Below are 9,925 nucleotides of genomic sequence, written 5' to 3'. Positions count from 1 at the left end.
AGCGCCCGTGTGTATCTCCAGCCAGTGCACCTGCTCCGGGGGAGTAAACAGCAAATGGGAGGCCCGGGGCAGGGGTGGGGCTGAAACTGGGTGCCAGGAGCAGGTGAGTCACATTCTCACTGGGTGGCCACCAAGGGGGGGAGGGGAGGGGAAAAAGGAGGGGGGTAGGCAGATCCCGGCCACAACACAGGCTGAGCCAGGCCCCACACCCCTCCTCCGGGACTCCCGAAAGGTCCTGGGAAAACGGCACCTCCCGCCTCTTCCTCTGACTGAGTTAGGAATTGCCACGCCCAGAGAGGTCAAGTGACTGGTCTGGAGACACACAGCATTGCCGGGGGGGACTCCCCAGCTGCAGGTTCGTTCTATCCTTGGAGCCAAGAATAGAACTCCCGGCAGGCTTGCCCGGCCCAGCCCCGTCCTGGCCCCTCCTGCTGGGGAAAGATCCGTAATCACAGACGTTGCTAAAGAGGCGGCGTAGTCAGGCCGCAGAGCTGCCCGGGGACAGGGGGACGTGAGGCCGCTCGGCCTCGCTGACGTCAGCCTCAGCGTCACCCTCAGCGGGAAGGGCCGTCCCAGGAGCCCTGCCCCGTGGGTGACATCATGACATCACGGGGTGGCGGGGTGAGAGGAGGGCGAGGGGCAGGCCCACGGCAGGGGGGGTGGGGGCGGGCAGAAACTCAGAGTGCTTGCCGCTGCCACCCTCCGCCCCCTGAAACCAGGGTCTGGTGCCCACCCCAACCCTGTGGCTGAGTCAGCCCCGGGCCCGTGACGGGCAGCATCGGCCAGGCCTGCCCCGGGGCCCGGCGTTGTGGTTGGGGTGGAATTCGCAGAATGCCGAGTTTCAGGTCACCCTGGCACATCTCGGCGTGTCCCCGGGCGGCCGAGACCCGGGAAGGTTTCTGGCCTCCCTGAGCCTCATCTGGAACTTGGGGTGAACTCACCGCGCCCCCGGGCAGGGTCGTCCTGAAGAGCTGGCGGGTGCCCCGTGGACCACGCCTGGCGCGATGCCGTGCGGACTGGATTCCTGGGAGGTTAGAGGCAGACGTTGTAGAAAAGGACAGGGACGCTGACCGACCAGGGTGGCTCCGTGGCTGAGCGTCGACCTAGGAACCAGGAGGTCGCAGTTAGATTCCCCGTCGGGGCACATGCTGGGTCGGGGGCTCGATCCCCGGGGGGAGGCGTGCGGGCGGCAGCCGATCCGTGATTCTCTCTTATCATGGATGTGTGTGTTTTTCTTTTAAATATATTTTTATTGATTTTACAGAGAGGAAGGGAGAGGGTTGGAGAGTTAGAAACATCCCTGAGTGAGAATCATTGATTCAGTTCCCTGGGCCGACACTCCATCCACGGAGCCAAACCCGTTAGGGCTCATCATTGATGTCTCTCTCTCTCTCTCTCTCTCCCTCTCCCTCTCCCTTCCTCTCTGAAACCAATGAAAATACATTTTAAGCCCTCGCCGGTGTGGCTCAGTGGAGAGAGCGTCGGCCTGCGGACTGAAGGGTCCCAGGTTGGATTCCCAGCCAGGGCACATGCCTGGGTTGTGGGCTCGATCTCCAGTAGGGGGTGTGCAGGAGGCAGCCGATCCATGATTCTCATCATGGATGTTTCTATCTCTCTATCCCTCTCCCTTCCTCTCTGAAATCAATGAAAATATACACGGAGTGGCCAGATGATGATGATCTCTGAACGCATAATAATCCGTCCACTCCGTGTCTATCCTATAGAAGAAAAGGCTACTATGCAAATGGTCCCCTCGACCAGGCGTTCGACCAGCAGGCAGGCCGGCCAACTGCCCATGTCCCCTCCCCCTGGCCAGGCTGGCCGGACCCCACCCACCCATGCACGCATTCATGCCTCTAATAATAATCTGGCCACTCAGTGTATATCAATGGGAAAATATCCTCGGGGGAGGATTAACAAAAAAACAAACAACAAAAAAAAATGAGGACAAGTAACCAGAAGGTGGTGGCCGACAGAGGGGAGGTGGCAACCTTGGAGGGAGGGAGGGAGGGAGGGGTCTCACCGGGCCCGGGGGCGTAACAGCCCTGGCCCCACCCAGCCCTGCCCCCAGGGGCCCCCCTCCCGGGAACACACCCAGCAGGGAGCCGGCTGGAGCAGGATGGGGCCGGGACCGGGTCAGTTTCAGCCCCTTCTGGGGAGGGAGGAGGCAGGCAAGCCCGGCCCAGGTGGGGGGGGGGGGTGGGCAGGCGGAGGGAAATGCCCAAGTCAACAGCCGTCTCCGTGGGCAGGGACTGGTCTGGCACCTGCAGGCCCGGTGCCCAGCCCACAGGCCTGGGTTCCGGCCTCTCCCGGCTCCGCTGGTGTTTCTCTCTCTCCGGTTCTCTGTCTCCATCGCACAGTCTGGTCACTGCCCTTCAGGACCACAGACCTGCCCCCCCCCCCCGCCCCCCCTGTCACCCCCGAACCCCAGAGGAGCCTCAGGAGGAGTCACCGCCGGCTGGACTTGCCCCGAGGACAGAAACCGCCTACCACACACGCTTGGCGGCCACGCCGGCCTGACGTTTCTCTCGCCCCGACCGCTCACCACAATGCACACAACCTTGAACCCATCGCCCCTCCTCAGCCGGCTCCCGGAAACCTGGTGTACGTGATCCCCACCCGAGTCTCCTCAAGACCCCTTGCCCTGCCCGGCCGGCGTGGCTCTGTGGTAGAGCGTCCACCTAGGAACCAGGAGGTCAGGGTTCGATTCCCGGTCAGGGCACAGGCCCGGGTTGCGGGCTCCATCCCCAGTGGGGGGCGTGCAGGAGGCAGCCGATCCACGATTCTCTCTCCTCGTGGATGTTTCTATCTCTCTCCCTCTCCCTTCCTCTCTGAAATCAATAAAAATATATTTAAAAAAAAAAATCCGTGTGCCCCAGGAGCGGACGGTGGATTTAACTAGCAAATGGGTGCAGGGTGCCCTGGGCCCGGGCAGAACCCCCCAGTCCCTCCCTCGCTGTGGAGGGGGGCCAGGCTCGCGCCCCCTCTCTCTCCACGGCCTGTTTTGTTTTGCAAAATCGGAAGGTGTTTCCCCGCCCCAGAGGCAGGCAGGTGGCGAGCTGCACCCCCTCCCGCCCGGACAGACCCTGCGTTCAGCCCCACCACCTCCTGCAGCCTGCCCCTCGCCCTTCCCTCTCCCAAAGGTTCCCCGAGCTCCCCCCACCCCCGGACGCTCTGCACCCCAAATCCCTCCTCCCTGGCTGAGACTGTTTGCTCAGGGTGGGGACCTGGCCGTGAGGAGCCAGCCTTTGGCCCACACGGGGGGGGGTGGGGCGCAAGCCGCTGAGCACCCCCATGCAGCCCTCACAGGGATAAAGCCTCCTGCGTTCGGAGCTGTTCACAAGGGCCCCCCCACCTGCTCCCCCTCCTGTCCTGGCGTGCCCCTCGCTCCGGCGGGCGGTGGGAGGGCACTAAAGCCCTTTGCCCAGGTGGGGGCCAGGCTGAGGGGAGCCGGCAGCTGCCCCGCCCAGCCCTGTCCTGCCCCCCCAACCCGGGCGGGGCTGTCCTTCTGCCCCCCGCCCCCCACCCCCCCCATAGCTCAGTCCCCAGGCGGGCGGGCGGGCGGCACAAAGGGCCCTTTGTCTGGGCTGGAGATGGTGGTTCTATCCCGTGTGGAACCGTGGGCTGGGCTGGTACCGCACAGGGGGCGGGGTCAGGGCCTGTGGCGGGCGCTGGGATTAGGGGGCCAATCCCCGGCGCTGACAGCCCTGTCCTAGGCCCCAATCCTCACCTGCCGGGCCCTGGGCGCACGCCCCCCACCCTTCCCCAGGCTGGGCCCTGGGAGCCGGGGGGGGGGGGGCGGGGGGGAGGGTGCCTCCCCCCTGGCACCCTGGGCTCGGTTTACAGCCCTGCCAGCGAGGCACTGGGTGTGAACGTGCGGGGAGGCACTGCCTGGTGACAAAGGTAGAGCCTGCTTTGGCCCGGGGCCACCCCTCCTCCCAGAGCCTCCGGGGCGGGGGGGGGGGCAGAGGGGGAGGGGGGAGAGAGCGGGAGGGGAGAAGGGGGAGGGGGGGACCAAGCCCTCCATCGCCCGGCCGGTTCTGCCATTTGCTTTGGCACAAGGGAGTCTCTGCCCAGAGAGTCAGGGCCCAGGCCCCGCTCTGCCCACAGCCCTGCAGCCTGTGCCCTGGGGTCTCCCCACCTCCCCTCACCTCCCCGATGGGGTCCACGGGGGGGGGGCAGGGACCCAGCCTCCAGGGGGCTTGTCCAGGGCCCGAGGACACACAGGTTCCAGACCAGACGTTCCCTGAGCCTCCACGAGCGGATCCCATGCAACTTTTTTTAAAAATATATATTTTATTGATTTTTTACAGAGAGGAAGAGAGAGGGATAGAGAGTTAGAAACACCGATGAGAGAGAAACATCCATCAGCCGCCTCCTGCACACCCCCCACTGGGGATGTGCCCGCAACCAAGGTCCATGCCCTTGACCGGAATCGAACCTGGGACCCTTCAGTCTGCAGGCCGACGCTCTATCCACTGAGCCACACCGGTTTCGGCACCATGCAACTTTTTAAAGAATCCAACCGCCCGGCCCGTGAGGCTCAGTGGTGGAGCCTTGACCCCTGAACCAGGAGGTCAGGGTTCGGTTCCTGGTCGGGGCACATGTCCGGGTTGTGGGCTCGATCCCCAGTGTGGGCCGTGCAGGAGGCAGCCGGTCCGTGATCCTCTCTCATCATGGATGTTTCTCTCTCTCTCTCCCCCCCTCTCCTTTCATCTCTGTCTCTAAAATCAATAAAAATAGGTTTTATTTTAAAAAGAGAATCCAACAAAAACAAGCCCCTGGAGATGGAATCAGGTCCTCCCTCAGGGCGGGAGCCTCCTGGGCCAGCAGCGATGCCATCGCCAGGAGAACAGAAACCACGCGACCCGCCTGACGAACCCTTCGGGACAAAGGCAGGGGCATGTGACCTTGCTCTGCCCCCCTCCCCAGCCCTTCCACTCCCCGGTCCTGCCTCTTCCTTATTCTGGGGACATTCGGAGATTTCACTGGTTCATTTAGAAATAAAACACGAGAATCACCGAGCTAGCCCGGTGCAGCCCATTTTACAGATGGGCAAACTGAGGCTCAGAGAGAGGGGGGAGCCCCGGCACGCTCAGGGTTCCAACTGAGGGCCCCTGGCCGCCGAGAGACCGGGCGGAGGACCCGACCAGAGGCCGACAGGGACCTGGGGACACGCCGGCTCCCCGCCCGCCGTGCCGGGGACCTGCCGTGGGGGGCAGAGCTGTTGAAACCGGCAACAGTCAAACAGGCCAGACGGGTGACCTAACCCCGGGCATCTCACTCCTTTATCAGTTTCCTCCGAAGCCCTTATCTCCCTGGACTTAAAGCCGAGCGGCTGCTGTCTCCACCCAGCCCGGGCATTTATCAGGTTCTAGAGTAACAGCCTTCCAGGCTGCCGGGAGCCCGGTGCCAGGGCTGCGGCCTGGCGTGGGGAAGGCGTGTGTGTCTGCCCGCCCCTCCCGCACCCAGGCCCGAGCCCCTGGTCACCGTCTGGGAAGAGCCAGGAGACAGGGGGGACCCCTGGGAGGCCACCTCGGGCAGGTTCTGAGCTAAAACGTCCATTTTCTTTATTATTATTATCATCATCATTATTATTATTATTATTTTAAATATATTTTATTGATTCTTTACAGAGAGGAAGGGCGAGGGATAGAGAGTTAGAAACATCGATGAGAGAGAAACATCGATCAGCTGCCTCCTGCACACCCCCCACTGGGGATGTGCCCGCAACCAAGGTCCATGCCCTTGACCGGAATCGAACCTGGGACCCTTCAGTCCGCAGGCCGACGCTCTATCCACTGAGCCACACCGGTTTCGGCTCTTTATTATTTTTTAAAATATATTGTTATTGATGTCAGAGAGGAAGGGAGAGGGAGAGGGAGAAACATCCATGATGAGAAAGAATCACGGATCGGCTGCCTCCTGCACGCCCCACACTGGGGATCGAGCCCACAACCCGGGCCTTTGCCCTGACCGGGAATCGAACCGTGACCTCCTGGTTCCTAGGTCACGCTCAACCACTGAGTCACGCCGGCCAGACGGCTGGGCTCATGCAAGTTTTTTGTTTTTTTAACTGTTTTTGAAAGCAAAAAGGGTCTACACCCCCCCCTCACCCCCCGAAGACCGGGCAAGCCTCCAGCTTCAGGGGGAACACCCCCCCCCCCCCGCTGTGAGTCTGTGCAGCCTCCCGGGACGCGGCCCCTCCCCGGGGACCAGGGTGCCGTCTCCCTCCCGGGCCTGGGCCAGGGCAACCTCTCCATCAACCTGTTTGTTTTCTACGCGGCGAGTTTATCACGCCCTGTCGGCTGCCGGGGCAGGGAGTGCACGCCTCGGACCAGGCACGCAGCCGGTTGCGCGGTGACCTGTTCGTTTGCCGTCTCCACCCCGATCGCGCTCCCCGGGGGCCGGGACCGGGTCGCCGCACGCACGTCGGAGCCCCCCAGCCTGGCCCAGAGCAAGCGCTGGGCTCCGTGGGGGCCCATGGAGGGAGGGGCGCCGCTTCGAACCCTCCCTTTCCCTCTGAGTCCCCTGAGACCAGTTCTGCTCTGTCCCCAGCCCCTCGCCCCCCTCTGCACCCTCCCGGCCCCGCCCTCTGCACCAGTGGGGACTCAGGCAACCCCACCCGTTAGTACGGCCAGGGCATCCTCAGCTTCAGTTCCCACCTGGAAACATCACTGATGTCTCTCCCTCCCTCTCCCTCCCTCTGTGAGATCAATAAAAACATATTTTATATTTTATATATAAGGGTCCAGAGGGCGGTGGGATAACCCGCCTTCGCCAGTACCAGCTCTGCCTTCTCTGTTCCGTGCGCCTCTCCCCGGGGGACCTGCTTGCTCCCTTCTTGGAGCCCCCAGAGGTCATTCATTCACCGGCTGGTTTATATTTAAGCATTAATGGTTATCGAGCCGCCGCAATGTCCCGGGCGCTGACGCTTAACGGTGAGCAATGGAGACAGTAAGACACACAGCCTCTGGGGTGGCCCTCACCTCGGACCGGGTGGTCGGACAGTCAGTCACGGACGGATGGATTCGTCCCACAGACTCTTCCTGAGCACCCACTGAGTGCCAGCCCTGGACTCCGTGCTGAGGACACAGTGGTGCCCAAGACACAGGCCCTGGTTCCTGGTGGTGGAGGAGACAGGCACGTCAACCAACAGTGACACGGCACGGGGAGGGCTCGGACAGATGGACAGATGGACGGATGGATGAATGGATGCACGGATGGACGGACGGATGGACAGGTGGTTGGATGGATGGATGGGTGGATGGACAGACAGATGGATGGATGGATGAATTGACAGGTGGGTGGATGGATGGATGGATGGATGGATGGATGGATGGATGGATGGACAGATGGGTGAATTCATGGGCAGGTGGATGAATGGATGGATGGATGGATGGATGGATGGATGGATGGATGGATGGATGGATAGACAGACGGACAGATGGACAGACAGATGGATGGATGGACAGGTGGGTAGATGGGTGGATGGATGGATGGATGGACAGACGGACAGATGGACGGATGGATGGATAGTGGATGGATGAACAGATGGATGGATGGATAGATGGAAAGGTGGATGGATGGACAGTGGATGGATGGATGGACAGACGGACAGATGAATGGACAGATGGATGGATGGATGGACAGACAGCTGGATAAATAGCTGGATCAGAGGAGAAGCAGCGAGAGGGAGAGGGGGAGGTGGGGGCTGCTGAGAATGTGCCCACAGCTTTGTTTCTGGACTCTAAGTTCCACGAGGCCAGAACCCTGCTCGACTCGGCCTCCCTCAAGCCTCAGTCCTGCCCAGGCGTCTGTCCCACGGATGTAAGCGCGTCCCCGCTGTGTCTGGGTGCACCAGGGGCTCCCATCCAGCCTGCCCAGCCCCCTCCCAGCCCCTCACCCTCCCAGACTCCCCCCTGCAGGGGAGCAGCGCCTGTCCGCCTGTCCGCCTGTCCACCTGTCCGCCTGTCCACCTGTCCCCCTGTCTGCCTGCCCCCCTGTCTGCCTGTCTGCCTGTCTACCTGTCCGCCTATCTGCCTGTCCGCCTGTCTGCCTGGCCCCCTATCCGCCTGTCCGCCTGTCCCTGTCCACCTGTCTGCCTGTCCACCTGTCCGCCTGTCCCTGTCCGCCTGTCCGCCTGTCCGCCTGTCCCTGTCCGCCTGTCCCTGTCCGCCTGTCCGCCTGTCCATACAGCTGAGGAGCTCTGGGGAAGGAAACCAGACGGGGCAGGTCCACTCGCTCCCCGCCCGCCTGCCCGCCCCCAGGCGATGTGTCCCGTGAGGAGCACAGGGTCCCCGGGCCACCCACCGACACCCTGCGGATCGGCCCCCCTGGGCACCCTGCCTCCTAGGAGGACCCTGACCAGACAGGAGCAGGGACGGCCGGTCAGGCAGGGCGACCAGCCCCGCCCCCCGCAGTCAGGGTCGCCCGGGGAGCTGCGGGGAGGTGACCACCGGCCGAGGGCGCGCTGGGCCCCAGCGGCTGGGCCACGGACGTGCTGGCCCGGAGCCCGCAGCACCACGCCCGCCCCACGCCGAGACCAGCTTGGGTTTCGCCGGCGTGGCCATGGCGACCGAGCGCGGGGTGGGAGGAGGCCTGGGAGCGGGACCAGCAGGGCAGGGCCCTGTCTGCGCGCTCCGAGCGGCTGGGGGTGCAGAGGGCTTGGTTGTCCCAGGGGCCAGGGTCTCGGGGCCGCCCCCCACCCCGTGCACTGCCGGGCGCGTCAGCGAGCCGCTCGGGGCCTGTCCAGACTGGCTCTGGCCGCCGCCGCCGCCCCAGTCCCGGTCCAGCCTCGCCCTTCCCTCTGCTGACCTGGGAACAGCTTCAGACGGAGAGGAGCGGCCCCGGGCCCCCGGCGCCCGGCCCCCGAGGCATCGCCGGCCTCTGAGCAAACACCCGGCGCCTCCACCCTCGCTCTGTGCCGCCCTGTGCGCCGTCTCCACCACGGCCACGCACGGCCCCCGCCTGGCGGCCACCCCAGCCCCGCTCCCCGCCGTCTCAGACGCGGCCACCGGAGTGAGCTTGGAAATGGACATCACATGATGCCTCCGGGCTCCTCAGAAGGACTGCCCAGCCCAGCCCGGCCGGTGTGGCTGAGCACGAACCCAGGAACCAGGAGGTCAGGGTTCGATTCCCGGTCAAGGGCACAGGCCTGGGTTGCGGGCTCCATCCCCAGTGTGGGGCGTGCAGGAGGCAGCCAGTCCATGATTCTCTCTCATCATGGATGGTTCTCTCTCTCTCCCTTCCTCTCTGAAATCAATATTTTTATTTATTATTTTAAAAATATATATATTTTATTGATTTTTTACAGAGAGGAAAGGAGAGGGAGAGAGAGTTAGAAACATTGATGAGCCGAAACCGGTGTGGCTCAGTGGAGAGAGCGTCGGCCTGTGGACTGAAGGTTCCCAGGTTCGATTCCGGTCAAGGGCATGTGCCTTGTTTGCGGGCACATCCCCAGTGGGGGGCGTGCAGGAGGCAGCTGATCGATGTTTCTCTCTCATCGATGTTTCTAACTATCCTTCTCCCTTCCTCTCTGTAAAAAAAATCAATAAAATATATATTTAAAAAAAAAAAAACATTGATGAGAGAGAAACATTGATCAGCTGCCTCCTGCACGCCCCCCACTGGGGATGTGCCCGCAAACAAGGTCCATGCCCTTGACCGGAATCGAACCCGGGACCCTTCAGTCCCCAGGCCGACGCTCTATCCACTGAGCCACACCGGTCAGGGCAAGAAATATTTTAAAAAGTTTTAAATGACAGCCCACTCTTCACCCCAGGCCACCAGGGCGTCTCCTCCCCTGGGACCTCACCCTCCCACCTGCTGCCTTTAGCTCACAGCGCCCAGCTTCTCCCGCGTCCAGGCCCGGCTTCGGACCCCTCTCCCCCCACCCCCACCCCCCACGCGTCCTAGCCCGGCC

General features: G+C 62.9%; 1 long non-coding RNA gene across 1 annotated transcript; it reads right to left on the bottom strand.

Moving 5' to 3' along the window:
- Positions 1-563: 563 nt before the first annotated feature.
- On the bottom strand, positions 564-9,004 carry LOC307094605. The gene is made up of 3 exons (XR_013813106.1): positions 8,818-9,004; positions 6,990-7,124; positions 564-1,103 (listed from the first exon to the last, which is right to left on the bottom strand). It is a non-coding gene; the product is annotated as an uncharacterized lncRNA (long non-coding RNA).
- Positions 9,005-9,925: the final 921 nt, after the last annotated feature.

This window comes from Cnephaeus nilssonii (assembly GCF_951640355.1).
Source record: "Cnephaeus nilssonii genome assembly, chromosome: 23".
NCBI classification, from domain to species: Eukaryota; Metazoa; Chordata; class Mammalia; order Chiroptera; family Vespertilionidae; genus Cnephaeus; species Cnephaeus nilssonii.
Note: the sequence above shows the minus strand (reverse complement) of the source record. Positions and strands in the feature narration are given on the sequence as shown.